General features: G+C 46.2%; 1 long non-coding RNA gene across 1 annotated transcript; it reads left to right on the top strand.

Moving 5' to 3' along the window:
* The first annotated feature begins 1,703 nt into the window (after positions 1-1,703).
* Positions 1,704-11,359, top strand: LOC309491439. The gene is made up of 3 exons (XR_014203122.1): positions 1,704-1,745; positions 1,872-1,932; positions 11,250-11,359. It is a non-coding gene; the product is annotated as an uncharacterized lncRNA (long non-coding RNA).
* The last annotated feature ends 4,069 nt before the right edge of the window (positions 11,360-15,428 follow it).

The following is a 15,428-nucleotide window of genomic DNA, read 5'->3' as shown; positions in this document are numbered from 1 at the left end:
TTTTTTTTTTTTGTGCTTTAAATGCAAATAATTGTATGTATCTTTTGGCAGTTAAGTATTTTATGTTAGCAGCGTCAGTATAAAATTGCTTAGTAACTAATTCAACAACTATTCCTATTATCATATAACATGTAACAAATAAAATGATAAACAATAAACTGTTTTTTGTCATTTGTAATTGACAGAATCTTCACACTAGATTTCTAAATGTTGGACTAAATAAAACTTCTCAGTTGAATGAACTATGAAACTAGTTGAGCAAACATGTTTTAAAATTGAAGTCAATGGGCCAACTAAAAAAATAATATGTATTCTTTTTGATAATATTCAGTGTTGAAATTGACGATGGTGAATGAATACAAACCAATAATATTTTATATTAACTACTAACAAATTATCTTTTTATTTGTGCATAATTTGACAAAAACAGCAGAATAAAAATATTTTATATGTGAAATGTACCTGGTTTTTATGTATACTGTTCACCTCATTTCATTTTGTTGGCTCTTTGGTAACTGGAAACAATAACTTTTTTAAGAAATCATTTTCACTTGATAAATAGGCTATTCAAATGTTATATATTTATTTATTTTAGGTTTATCATAGTTTTACAATGAATTTTCATAGTTTTAGATTGAAAGTCTAGAGCTGGCAGGGTAAATCAAAATCTATATATAAAAGTAATTTAAAACATTCACACGTGATAAAAAAAAAAAAAAAAGGTTCATGTAATTGTTTGAATCAACAACTAGAACATTTAAATAATAACCATTTCCATCCTCAGGAGTTCTGGCGCGGCCTTTGTGACGTCATAAGCACTCAGTCAAGAGTTCGGTGAGTGAATGCAGTGTGGAGAAGTGAATCTGCTGCATCGCGCGACATCAGAGGTAGGAACAACTATATTTACATTATTTCGCCATTAGATGGCGGCAAAGACTGTCTTTATGAGACAGTCTGTCAGACGCAAATGACTAGGGTGTCAGGGCACGGGAAAACCCCTTAACTGTTAAAAGTTCAAGATATTGCAGCGGACATTCAAACAGATTTTTATTATGAATATATGACTATATCTACTGTAAATGCAGGTACTCTCGTAATACTCTACTCTATAAGCTTCAATGAACAATATCAATGAGAAGTTTATGTTTATGTTGCTAAGATGGTTGCTAGGGGTGTTGTGCAGTGAAATGTTGAACCATTGAAGCGATCATTGCCGTGTTTTATCTAGGGATCGACCGATATGGATTTTTTAGTGCCAATGCCGATACCGATTTTTTTTCATCAGCCTTAGCCGATGACCGATACGGGCTGCCGATTTTCTTGGGCCGATATTTGGAGCCGATACTGCTTTTGCTCACTCAATTTACATCATAAAAATGACACAATGATGATAACAAATGTTACAAGTCTCAATTTAAAATAAGGAACATTTATTGAACTTATAAAAGGAACATTTATTGAACTTAAAAAAGGAACATTTATTGAACTTAAAAAAAACAACAATATTTGAGATTTGACAAATATTAAAAACATGTGAGGTAGAACAAGTAAAAAAAAAAGTTCAGTGCTGAAAATACTGAAAATAAATATTTAAGCATAATTCAAATTCTGAAAATAAATTCTAAAAGATTTAAAAAAATCCATTTAATCATTTATTCAAGAAGACTCTTCATTAAAAAACGGTGAATCATCCATTAATTAAACAGGTATTTATGAATGAGACTGAATTAATTCGTTTTAAACGTGTTTGAATTAATGATTCAATTTTTTTTTTATATAAATAGACTGGAACATGTTACTCTGTGTAGTTGTCTGATATGTAATTGTGATCACCATTTTAAACAAAACAAAAACGATTTTAAACTAAATAGATTCTCAGTTTATTATGAATTAGGGACTGTTCACATATCGCGTCTAAAAACGTGTGGTAATGTCACCGGTGCAGGCCGGGGCGGACTCGGATGACCAGCCGCCCCTGACTCCAGACACCACCGTGAGGAGCCAACACCACAGGCACGCAACAGATGGACAAAAGAGGAAGCAGGTAATTTGGTTCAAAGGTAACAATCTTTATTGAATAATAATCAACTTGAAGAAAGAATGAGCAACTCCTGTCTTCTCGAGCTATTGGACCGGAGTAGCCGCTGAAACGATTTTCCACTGTCTTCGGGGCACAATGGAACGATAGTGGCTAGGAAGGCTTACTCCACGGCGTTGCTGCACGTCTGCAGGACTCAAACGATAAGTAACAGGTAAGGTTTCTTCTCTTAACAGCAGATTCTCTTAACAGGACGTGAGAGGGGAATTGTGACTCTAAAACTCACTTCACAGCGTTGCTGCACATCTGCAGGTCTCAGGCGGTAGGTAACAGGTAAGGTTTCTTCTCTTAACAGCAGATTCTCTTAACAGGTCGTGAGAGGGAAATTGTGACTTTAAAACTCACTTCACAGCGTTGCTGCACATCTGCAGGACTCAGGCGGTAGGTAACAGGTAAGGTTTCTTCTCTTAACAGCAGATTCTCTTAACAGGTCGTGAGAGGGAAATTGTGACTTTAAAACTCACTTCACAGCGTTGCTGCACATCTGCAGGACTCAGGCGGTAGGTAACAGGTGAGGTTTCTTCTCTTAACAGCAGATTCTCTTAACAGGTCGTGAGAGGGAAATTGTGACTTTAAAACTCACTTCACAGCGTTGCTGCACATCTGCAGGACTCAGGCGGTAGGTCACAGGTAAGGTTTCTTCTCTTAACAGCAGATTCTCTTAACAGGACGTGAGAGGGGAATTGTGACTTTAAAACTCACTTCACAGCGTTGCTGCACATCTGCAGGACTCAGGCGGTAGGTCACAGGTAAGGTTTCTTCTCTTATCAGCAGATTCTCTCGTCAGGATCTAAAAGGGAAATTGTGACTTTAAAACTCACTTCACAGCGTTGCTGCACATCTGCAGGACTCAGACGGTAGGTAACAGGTGAGGTTTCTTCTCTCAACAGCAGTTTCTCTCGTCAAGACATAAAAAGGAAATTGTGACTTTATCAGCGATGTTATACATCTTCAGGGCTCCATCACTAAGTATAACGGTTCAGACTTTTCCACAGCCATACGGTTCTTCACGAGACTTGTAATTTCAGAGAGAGAGAGGGTTAACAGGAGCCTTCAATAAGGGATTACTTCACAACAATACTCAGTGGAAGAGAGGATAATACAAAGCATTACTTCACCAGTTCAGTTGCATCGTTCTGAATTTTGGATGAGGACAAGTAGATCATTTCACAAAAATGAAAGCAGGCGTTGGGAGACTCTTCTCAGCATAGCACACAGCACTCGTGTCCACTACAAATCCACAGCATTAATTCAGCGTGCATCAGGTAAGGCAAACAACTGCAAATCACTCACACACAGTAGGGCTGATCAGAAAAACTCGCTTCGTCCATGCATTTCAATGGGAATATTCAACTCTCCATTCTCTCCAGCGCATCTGAAACAGATGTCCTCCTCAATAGTAAGTTTCACATTCACAGTCTTTGCTTCAAGCTTTACATTTAATTCAACGATGTAATTTAATTCACTTATCTTTCTCTTTTCCTCTTCCAGCGCAGATCCAAGCCACAATTCAATCCAGTAATTTTCCACAAGCAGCTCCAAACGACAGACTCAAATAGCAGTTCCTCACTTACACGAATTTCCAGGATGACAGCGTCCAATGTAAGCGTCCAAACCGGCGATCTTCTACCCCAAAACACAACGACAGAGACCCAGCCAAACAACTGATCAACTGAACACCGATTGACCTTGACCAGTTCCAACCTTCGCCCTAACTCGACTCTGAATGGCTCTTTTATCCTCCTCTTGTGAAGCGGAAAGCCTGTACAAACACCGCTCCTCTCTCTCCCTCCCACCTGTCGTGCATCAGCTGTAATTAGTTTGCGCAATATCTCCGCTACACCCGGAACCGGAGTGAGATGTTACACCAAAATAACTCCCCTCGGGGACATAGAAAGAGAAAAGAAAGGTTCCGCTTTTCCCAGCATTTTGTCACCCGTGACATCCCCCCTTGCCAATCGGTTCTAGTCCCTGGAACCGGTCTTCTCTAATGCCATTCGCCATATCTCTCAGGCGGCTGTCCTTGGTTGTCCCGCTGGGACCGTCGGGGTGGCGTGGGTGAAGCCGCTCGGGCCTCCGCTTCGGGATTCCCTGGGACTATTGCCCACCCTACCATGGGCACCTTGGGAGCAAGCGGCGCACTTTGTATTTCAGCCGCTGGCTGTGGATAGTTCGGACATGGACGGAGCAAATTTCGATGAAGCACTCGTATAGGTCCCGGTTTTCCCTCAGGCCGTACCGAATAGACTGGAGCATCAGGCCCCTGCCGGTGCTCCACCACATATGGTGTCGATTCCCAACGATCATGGAGCTTTCCTTTCCCTGGACGTCGGTTGTCCCTTACCAGCACTCGCTCTCCAGGCAGTAAAGGGGCTTCTCTGGCAGTTCGATCATACAGTCGCTTGTTCTTAGCTGCTGCAGCACTCAAATGGTCTGAAACTCGCTTGTAGGCATTTAGTAGTTGTTGATGGTGTCGATTTACCCAGTCCGTTGTGTTGTACTCTCCTTCGGTGGCCTCGGTGCCCAGAAGCAAGTCTACAGGTAGACGTAGATGACGCCCAAACATGAGGTAAGAAGGGGCATACCCGGTGATGCTGTGCACGCTATTATTATAGGCTTGTAGTAACGTAGGGAGGCTCTCGGCCCACTGACACTGCTGCTCACTCTCCAACGTTCCCAACAGCCCTAACAGGGTCTGATTGAATCTTTCGCATCCCCCGTTACCTTGGGGATGATACGAAGTTGTGTGTGTCTTTCGACAACCATAGAGCTGGCTCAGCTCCTGTATGACTCGGGACTCGAAGTTTGGACCTTGGTCCGAATGGAGGGTCTCTGGACAGCCAAACGGCTGTATTACCGTTCTCCAAAGGGCATTGGCCGTAGTCACTGCCGTCTGGTCTACCGTGGGGACGGCCCAAGCGTACTTGGTGAACAGATCCGTCATTACCAGGATGTTTTGATATCGATCTGCGGGTCTCCCTAGAGTCAGGAAATCAATCCCTATGATGTGCAGAGGTGCCTTCGGCCGAAAGGGAACCAGTGGGGCTCGAGGTTCCTTCCGGAGTTTGAACAGCGTGCACCGTGGACAACTCTGAACAAACTCTTCAACTTTCTTCTCCATCCTTGACCAGTAGAAATACCTCCTCAACAGTGACAAAGTCTTTTCTTGGCCTTGATGGCCAGCATGGGTGTGATAGGCATTCAACAGCTCTTGGACTTGGTCCTCTGGAACCACCACTTGATACCTGGTTTCCTGAGTTTTTGGATCTCGCAGTGAACGGCAAATTACCCCTCCTCTGATCCGCAGTCTCTTCCACTGTTTCAGGAGCTGTTGTACTCCCACTGTCTGAGCCTGCCTTTCCCCAGCTCGCAGCCTGAATCCTCGCCTGAGATGCGAGGCGACCTGACACAGGTCTTCGTCTCCTTGCTGTAACCTGCTCCACCGTCCGGGGTCCCATCCCCAACTGGACGGAATGTCCCCCTGGGTCCCGGGAGCTTCCACGACCGCCACCAACAATTCATCCTCTTGACCGGGGGCATCGAGGTGCGTTTGACCGTTTCTCTGAATGGCTGGGAGTCTGGACAATGCATCAGCATTCGCGTTTTCTCTGCCGGGTCGATACTTGAGCTGATAGTCATAATTAGCAAGCTGAGCCACCCACCGCTGCTCCACTGCTCCCAACTTGGCAGTCTGTAAATGAACTAGAGGATTGTTGTCCGTGATCACAGTCACCTTAGCTCCCCACAGGTAGTCTTTGAATTTCTCGGCCATGGCCCATTTCATGGCTAGCAACTCTATCTTGAAGGAACTGTAGTTTGCTGCGTTCCGCTCTGCAGGATGTAAACTTCGACTGGCATAAGCGATTACCTTCTCCACTCCTTGTTGCTCTTGGGCTAATACCGCCCCCAATCCTGCATTGCTGGCATCGGTATACAGGAGAAACGGCTGAGTGAAGTCTGCATAGGCCAGGATAGGGGCCCCCAAAAGTTCCTGCTTCAGATTTTGGAAGGCCGTTTCACATGCTGCGCCCCATTGCACTGTCGATGAGCCTTTGCCACGGGAACGTCCAGTACCAGCAAGAAGCTGGTTCAATGGCTTAGCAAGCCCAGAGAATCCTTTAATAAATCGTCGATAATATCCTACGAAGCCTAGGAAGGACCGCACTTGTCTCACCGTTCGTGGGGGCTCCCAGCCTTGGACTGCTGCAACTTTCTCTGGATCAGGGGATATACCGGCAGCGCTGACTCGATGTCCCAGGAACTGTACCTCTTTGCGAAACAACTGGCATTTTTCTGGTCTCAATTTTAGCCCATATTTCTCCATGGCCCGGAAGGCATTCTCTAAGTGATGCAGGTGAGTTTGAAAGTCAGGGGAAAAAACGATTACATCGTCCAAATAGACCAGCGTGGATTCAACTAGTTGCCCTCCCAGGCATCGCTGCATAAGTCGCTGGAAGGTCGCGGGGGCGTTGCACAACCCGAACGGCATCCGGTCCCACTCGAATAGCCCGAACGGTGTGGTGAAGGCAGTCTTCTCTCTATCGCGGTCATCCATCTGTACTTGCCAGTATCCGCTGGCCAAATCCAAGGTCGAATACCATGCTGCTTGAGTCAAACTCGTGAGTGAATCTTCGATTCGCGGCAACGGGAATGCATCTTTCTTGGTCACACTATTGAGCTTGCGGTAGTCAACACAAAATCTCCAGGCTCCCGTTTTCTTCCGTACTAGGACAATCGGGGCTGCCCATGGACTACTACTTTCTCGAACAATCCCTCCATCTAGCATCCCTTTTAGCAGAGCGCGGACTTCAGTGTAGAGAGTGGGGGGCACCGGACGGTACCGCTCCCGACTAGGTGTTGCTTCTCCGGTGGGTATTTGGTGCTTAATCACTCCTGTACAACCATAGTCTTCCTCATGGGTTGAGAACACATGTTTCCACCTCTTCAGGAGCTCCTGGAGCTGTAACACTTGTCCTTCTTCCAGGTCCTCACCCTTCAAAGACTCCCCCATCAAATGGGTCGGCATTCCTCCTCTCACAGGGCCTGTACTGGCCTCCACTGGACGGACGGCAACTTCTACCACCGCAGGGCTCACCTGCCTGAAACAGACATCTTGTTGCTCTTGGACTTGGACAGGACGGACAGATGAAACTCGAACCAGCCGTTGGTGTCGACGAAGGAGTACTGGGTAGGGATGGGCGTTTCGCACCTTCACTGAAACTCGCCCTCGTCGTATGACCGCTAGTCCATGGGCTACTTCGATGGGTTGACAATCTTCATGAGGCTCTACCAGGACACAGTTACCTGACTCACGGGGTCCAGCCGGCACTCGGACCCAAAGAACAGCCTCACTCCGGGCTGGAACAGACAGAGCATACCGGCAGATGACTCGACCGATATCTTCCCGCTCTTGCACCTGACTGGCCGCATGGACTCTTTGACAATCGGCCAGGATCCGGTCCCAGTCCTGCCTTGCTGCCAACGGAGATGTTCGGGTCGGTCGACCGTTAAACAGGTCTTCCCAACAATCCAGAATGACATTCATCCCTAGCAGTGCTCGATGGAGACCCAAGCAATGGTCTCGAACAATGACAACACCTTTCTGGTGGACAGGAACCCCTCGAACCAGAAAGTCTACCACGATGTACCCAGTATAAGGAATATCCAATCCATTCGCTCCACGTAATGTGAGTCTTGAAGTTTCCGTCCTGTGAAGCCGATGATCCGCGAATAGCTCCAGAGCCAGACTTTCTGAAAACAATGTGACCTGAGAACCTGTATCGACCAGACAATTAATCTTCATTCCATTAACTTGAACTTCTACGGTGGGACAACGCCCAACCCAGTCGTCTCTCATCACAGGAACAGAACAAGGGTCTCTTGAAGGGGTCCCGGCCACTTGACCCACAGTGACCGGTGGGACTAAAAACCCCCTTGAGAGCTTCGACGACGGTCGCACTGGCGGCTGATGTGTCCCGGATTTCCACAATTGATACAGATGGGTCGACCCTGATGATCCCACTGAAACCGGGGGCCCGTCGGACGCGGAGGGCGGCGTACAGGTCTTGGCCCCTCCTCTGAATATGATCTTCCTCGCACCATCGGTCCACCTTCGACTCGACCTCGATGAAGCTCACCCAAAAGACTCCGAGACAACTCTGCCATCTGTCCCTTAACATCCTCCAGTAATTCTGTCCTCAATGTCTGCTTCCACTCACTTGACTCAACAGGCGCGGGCACTGTGGCGCTGCTGGCCGCCACACGAACCGGTGTCCGAGTCGTCTCTCCCTGATCTGACTCCAACGCCAAGGCCTCTTGTCGAAGAGCCTCAAAAGACATAGTGGGGTCTCGTCGAAGCTGGAGCCGTATGCCCTGGCGCACCGGTCCTTCACGCAGCCCCAAAACAAACTGGTCTCTCAATAAGCCCTCTCCTTCTCCCAGTCCATGATCTTGTCGACCTTTCAGCCGGCCAAACTGCTCTCGCAGTTTCAGGGAGTATGCTCGCAGAGTCTGCTGAGGCCCCTGCTGACAGTTAAAGAACTGGGCACGAAGGATGGCTACCGGGGTAGAATCTCCATATACTCCAGACAAGAAATCAAAGACATTCTTCACAGTGGCCCGCGTGGCTTCTGATGCAGCAAGAACTTCCCTTTTGGCTTCTCCTTCTAACGATCCTAGCACAAACTGTACCTTTTGCGATGCGCTCAGTCCTTGTAATCCAGCCAGATATTCCGTCTGCGCTTTCCAGTCCTGAAAACTCAGCTCCGATCCTGGTCCTCCATAGCGTTGTGCCCAAGGGGCTCCCATCATAATGGGCATTACTTGCGAGCGAACTGGTGGGACCTCTTCGTCCACCATCGCGTACCTGTGGCCGCTACAACTCACGGTGGCAATCCTGCCGACTTACGCCAAATTGTGTCACCGGTGCAGGCCGGGGCGGACTCGGATGACCAGCCGCCCCTGACTCCAGACACCACCGTGAGGAGCCAACACCACAGGCACGCAACAGATGGACAAAAGAGGAAGCAGGTAATTTGGTTCAAAGGTAACAATCTTTATTGAATAATAATCAACTTGAAGAAAGAATGAGCAACTCCTGTCTTCTCGAGCTATTGGACCGGAGTAGCCGCTGAAACGATTTTCCACTGTCTTCGGGGCACAATGGAACGATAGTGGCTAGGAAGGCTTACTCCACGGCGTTGCTGCACGTCTGCAGGACTCAAACGATAAGTAACAAGTAATGTTTACTTCTTCAACAGCAGATTCTCTTAACAGGACGTGAAAGGGGAATTGTGACTTTAAAACTCACTTCACAGCGTTGCTGCACATCTGCAGGACTCAGGCGGTAGGTAACAGGTAAGGTTTCTTCTCTTAACAGCAGATTCTCTTAACAGGACGTGAGAGGGGAATTGTGACTCTAAAACTCACTTCACAGCGTTGCTGCACATCTGCAGGTCTCAGGCGGTAGGTAACAGGTAAGGTTTCTTCTCTTAACAGCAGATTCTCTTAACAGGTCGTGAGAGGGAAATTGTGACTTTAAAACTCACTTCACAGCGTTGCTGCACATCTGCAGGACTCAGGCGGTAGGTAACAGGTAAGGTTTCTTCTCTTAACAGCAGATTCTCTTAACAGGTCGTGAGAGGGAAATTGTGACTTTAAAACTCACTTCACAGCGTTGCTGCACATCTGCAGGACTCAGGCGGTAGGTAACAGGTGAGGTTTCTTCTCTTAACAGCAGATTCTCTTAACAGGTCGTGAGAGGGAAATTGTGACTTTAAAACTCACTTCACAGCGTTGCTGCACATCTGCAGGACTCAGGCGGTAGGTCACAGGTAAGGTTTCTTCTCTTAACAGCAGATTCTCTTAACAGGACGTGAGAGGGGAATTGTGACTTTAAAACTCACTTCACAGCGTTGCTGCACATCTGCAGGACTCAGGCGGTAGGTCACAGGTAAGGTTTCTTCTCTTATCAGCAGATTCTCTCGTCAGGATCTAAAAGGGAAATTGTGACTTTAAAACTCACTTCACAGCGTTGCTGCACATCTGCAGGACTCAGACGGTAGGTAACAGGTGAGGTTTCTTCTCTCAACAGCAGTTTCTCTCGTCAAGACATAAAAAGGAAATTGCGACTTTATCAGCGATGTTATACATCTTCAGGGCTCCATCACTAAGTATAACGGTTCAGACTTTTCCACAGCCATACGGTTCTTCACGAGACTTGTAATTTCAGAGAGAGAGAGGGTTAACAGGAGCCTTCAATAAGGGATTACTTCACAACAATACTCAGTGGAAGAGAGGATAATACAAAGCATTACTTCACCAGTTCAGTTGCATCGTTCTGAATTTTGGATGAGGACAAGTAGATCATTTCACAAAAATGAAAGCAGGCGTTGGGAGACTCTTCTCAGCATAGCACACAGCACTCGTGTCCACTACAAATCCACAGCATTAATTCAGCGTGCATCAGGTAAGGCAAACAACTGCAAATCACTCACACACAGTAGGGCTGATCAGAAAAACTCGCTTCGTCCATGCATTTCAATGGGAATATTCAACTCTCCATTCTCTCCAGCGCATCTGAAACAGATGTCCTCCTCAATAGTAAGTTTCACATTCACAGTCTTTGCTTCAAGCTTTACATTTAATTCAACGATGTAATTTAATTCACTTATCTTTCTCTTTTCCTCTTCCAGCGCAGATCCAAGCCACAATTCAATCCAGTAATTTTCCACAAGCAGCTCCAAACGACAGACTCAAATAGCAGTTCCTCACTTACACGAATTTCCAGGATGACAGCGTCCAATGTAAGCGTCCAAACCGGCGATCTTCTACCCCAAAACACAACGACAGAGACCCAGCCAAACAACTGATCAACTGAACACCGATTGACCTTTACCAGTTCCAACCTTCGCCCTAACTCGACTCTGAATGGCTCTTTTATCCTCCTCTTGTGAAGCGGAAAGCCTGTACAAACACCGCTCCTCTCTCTCCCTCCCACCTGTCGTGCATCAGCTGTAATTAGTTTGCGCAATATCTCCGCTACACCCGGAACCGGAGTGAGATGTTACACCAAAATAACTCCCCTCGGGGACATAGAAAGAGAAAAGAAAGGTTCCGCTTTTCCCAGCATTTTGTCACCCGTGACAGTAAGCACAGCCGCGACGCTTTCTCCTTTCTACAAGCGCTTGCACTCCCGTGGCGTCTGTCGTTGCTATGCAACTATGAACTGCACTCTAATCATGATGACGAGGAAGTAAGGATTAATTTATTTCAAGCCCTTTACGACTAACGTCACATATATTTATGGAGATGAAAAATAAAAACCTGCCCTGTCCAGCTTTGATCAGCTGCTCGGCCGAGCTTTCGATGTTGTCATGGAAAGGTCCGTTTTTTTGTCACATAACCTGCGTGCGCTTGCGGCATTCTGAAAAGTTTAAATGTTTTCAACTTTTCATCTCACCACGGCATATGAGCGCCGGGACAAACGAGCGCGCTGCATCGCATGCGTGTCGCAACCGCGTCGATTCTTTTACCTCAGGGAGTGTTCTGACTGAGTTCGACCACCTCGCTGAATAAAACTCCCACAAATATCACGGAATCACGAACCAACGTCGGCATTATTTAATCCTATGACCAGTGTTTGTAACAGCTGCCGTATGCATATGGATAGCCTCAAACTTAGCTATTTGCAGCTCCCTAAATACAATGACAAGCATATATTCGGCATTCGCGTTTTCCATTTGGACCCTCAAACTTGCTTAGCTATAGTTGCACACACATATAGAGCAACGTGTTTCCACTTTCAAAGTGTATGGCAATATTTCAGCTAAGTCAAACAGTTAAAAGATGCTTTGAAAGTTTAAAACTTGTGCTAGTGTGGGAGGGGCAGTGCATGGGCTGCACGTGCAGCGTCTCCAGCAACACAAAGCTGCCTGCGGACGCCTGTCTGTAAATAATGCCGGGAAAAAACTATCGGCGAACGCAGCAGCCGCGTATCGGCCGATGCCGATACACGTCAAACCCGCAAATATCGGCCCGATATATCGGCTGACCGATATATCGGTCGATCACTAGTTTTATCTGGAAAAAAACCCCACTAACGTTAATCAGAACCAAGGACTGGAACTACCCGTTTTATATAGATAAATATACTGCAGATAATGGCTTTATTGGTAAATTATGTTGTTAAGCATTTATAATTGCAGGATGTTTTTTCGTTGCTATATTTTCGTCTTGATAATTTCTCTTGTTTTAGTAAAAAAAAAGTATTTATTAAATTTTTACAATTTTCAAAACTCTTAGCTAAAAAAATCCAAACTGATCACACTTGTAACCCAGCTAGTCATTCTTTCAAAACCTGATCCATGCTTTCATTACAGTTATGCACATTTTCAGTCCACATAATCAATGTTTCAAAACACAAGATGATTGTAATATGTAACGGAACATTTGGTTTAATCACCAAAACACACATGACCTTCTTTCAGTTTAGTACTTTTAAAGGAATAGTAAACACCAAACAAATAGTTCATGGCCCTGTATGAGTTTCTTTCTCCTGCTGAACACAAAATAAGATATTTTGAAGAGTATCGGTAACCAAACAGTTGATGGACCCCATTGACCTCCATAGTATGGGGGTAAAAAATATGATGGATGTCAGTGGGGTCAATCAACTGTTTGGTTACCGATACTCTTCAAAATATCTTATGTTGTGTTCAGCAGGACAGAGAAACCCTACAGGATTGGAACAACTTGAGGGTGAGTAAATGATGACAGGATTTTCACAGAGATGGGACCAAGTCACACATGTGTAAGTCTCAAGTAAGTCTCAAGTCTTAACCTTCAAGTCTCAAGTTAGTCCCAAGTATTTTTTTCTTGGGCAAGTCAAGTCAAGTCAAGTCACAGGCTATGTCAAGTCAAGTCAAGTCCTGTAGTAGGTCAAGTCAAGTCCAAGTCAAGTCACCTTATTATTGTAATTTTACCTGCAGAATCTGATCTTAATAAAGTGAAAAGACAAGATATAAGTAGCCTAACTGTCAGTAAATTACAATAATTTGGATTTGCATTGTAAATACTCATGTTCAGTAAAATACATCATGGAATCAAACAAAATTGTAACTTCATAAAATTATGTATTTTTCACTTCTGCCAACAGTGTTTGAAATGTTTTAAATTGTCAACATTGAGTCCATAAAACAAATAACAGCTTAACATCCAACAGACTCCTCTCTGAACACCTCTCTCTCTCTCTCTCTCTCTCTCTCTCTCTCTCTCTCAAACACAGTTTACTTACAACATTAAACTTTGTTACATTTCTCCTCTCTCTCACACACACTCACTCTCACACACTCTCTCTCTCTCTCTCTCACACACACACACACACACACACACACACACACACACACACACACACACAACACACACACACGTCTGGTTCACTATCTTTGTGGGGACTCTCCATAGACTTAATGGTTTTTATACAGTACAAACTGTATATTCTGTCCCCTTACACTAACCCTACCCCTAAACCTACCCATCACAGAAAACTTTCTGCATTTTTACATTTTCAAAAAAATATTATTTAGTATGTTTATTTACCCATTCCCCTCATGGGGACCGCTGGCTGGTCCCCACAATGGAGGTGATCTCAGGTTTTACTATTCTTGTGGGGACATTTGGTTCCCACAATGTAATATAAATCAAACGCACACACACACACACACTCACTCATCGTTAGGAAAGATTAGATGAATGTGATCATTTATATTTGGGCCTTTTTTGGGCCTGAAATCGCTGATAAAACCTTATGGCTACTTTAGCTATTATTACATTAGCTAACTACCAACTAACCAGATAACATTAACAAATTGACAAGCACTTACTGGGCAGAATGGCTGTTAATGTTGCATGTCTTGCAAAGCGCTGTTCGTCTTTTGCCATCTTGTGAACAATTCTTGAAGCCGAAAGCGATGACCCTCGGTACCCCTCCGGCTGACATGTTGATGTGATATCTGATCTAAGTGGGCGTGGTGTGCGTAAGGTACGAGAGGGCATGACTGATGATAGTTTCATGATCCAGTCATGACAACGCTATTCTCAGCCTGCGCTCCAGCTGGGTAATCAACTTGATTTTTAAAAATAATTTCTATATTTTATATTCAAACTGAAAACATCCATCCATCCATCCATCCATCCATCCATCCATCTTCTACCGCTTATCCGGGGCCGGGTCGCGGGGGCAGCAGTCTAAGCAGGGATGCCCAGACTTCCCTCTCCCTAGACACTTCCTCCAGCTCTTCCGGGGGGACACCGAGGCGTTCCCAGGCCAGCCGGGAGACATAGTCTCTCCAGCGTGTCCTAGGTCTTCCCCGGGGTCTCCTCCCGGTGGGACATGCCCGGAACACCTTCCCGGGAAGGCGTCCAGGAGGCATCCGGAAAAGATGCCCGAGCCACCTCAACTGACCCCTCTCGATGTGGAGGAGCAGCGGCTCTACTCTGAGCTCCTCCCGAGTGACCGAGCTTCTCACCCTATCTCTAAGGGATCGCCCAGCCACCCTGCGGAGAAAGCTCATTTCGGCCGCTTGTATCCGGGATCTTGTCCTTTCGGTCATGACCCACAGCTCATGACCATAGGTGAGAGTAGGAACGTAGATTGACTGGTAAATCGAGAGCTTCGCCTTGCGGCTCAGCTCCTTCTTTACCACGACAGACCGGTACAGGGACCGCATTACTGCAGAAGCTGCACCGATCCGCCTGTCAATCTCCCGTTCCATCCTTCCCTCACTCGTGAACAAGACCCCAAGATACTTGAACTCCTCCACTTGAGGCAGGAGCTCTCCACCAACCTGAAGCGAGCAAGCCACCCTTTTCCGACTGAGAACCATGGCCTCGGACTTGGAGGTGCTGATTTTCATCCCAGCCGCTTCACACTCGGCTGCAAACCGTCCCAGTGCATGCTGGAGGTCCTGGTCTGATGAGGCCAACACGACAACATCATCCGCAAAGAGCAGAGATGAAATCGTGTGGTCCCCAAACCCGACCCCCTCCGGCCCCTGGCTGCGCCTAGAAATTCTGTCCATAAAAATTATGAACAGAACCGGCGACAAAGGGCAGCCCTGCCGGAGTCCAACACGCACCGGGAACAAGTCTGACTTACTGCTGGCAATACGAACCAAGCTCCTGCTCCGGTCGTACAGGGACCGGATAGCCCTTAGCAAAGGGCCCCAGACCCCATACTCCCGGAGCACCCTCCACAGGCCGCCGCGAGGGACACAGTCGAATGCCTTCTCCAAATCCACAAAGCACATGTAGATTGGTTGGGCAAACTCCC

This window comes from Leuciscus leuciscus (assembly GCF_965113295.1).
Source record: "Leuciscus leuciscus genome assembly, contig: HAP1_SCAFFOLD_255, whole genome shotgun sequence".
Lineage (NCBI taxonomy): Eukaryota > Metazoa > Chordata > Actinopteri > Cypriniformes > Leuciscidae > Leuciscus > Leuciscus leuciscus.
The sequence above is the reverse complement of the archived record's forward strand: the minus strand, read 5'-3'. Positions and strand labels throughout refer to the sequence as shown.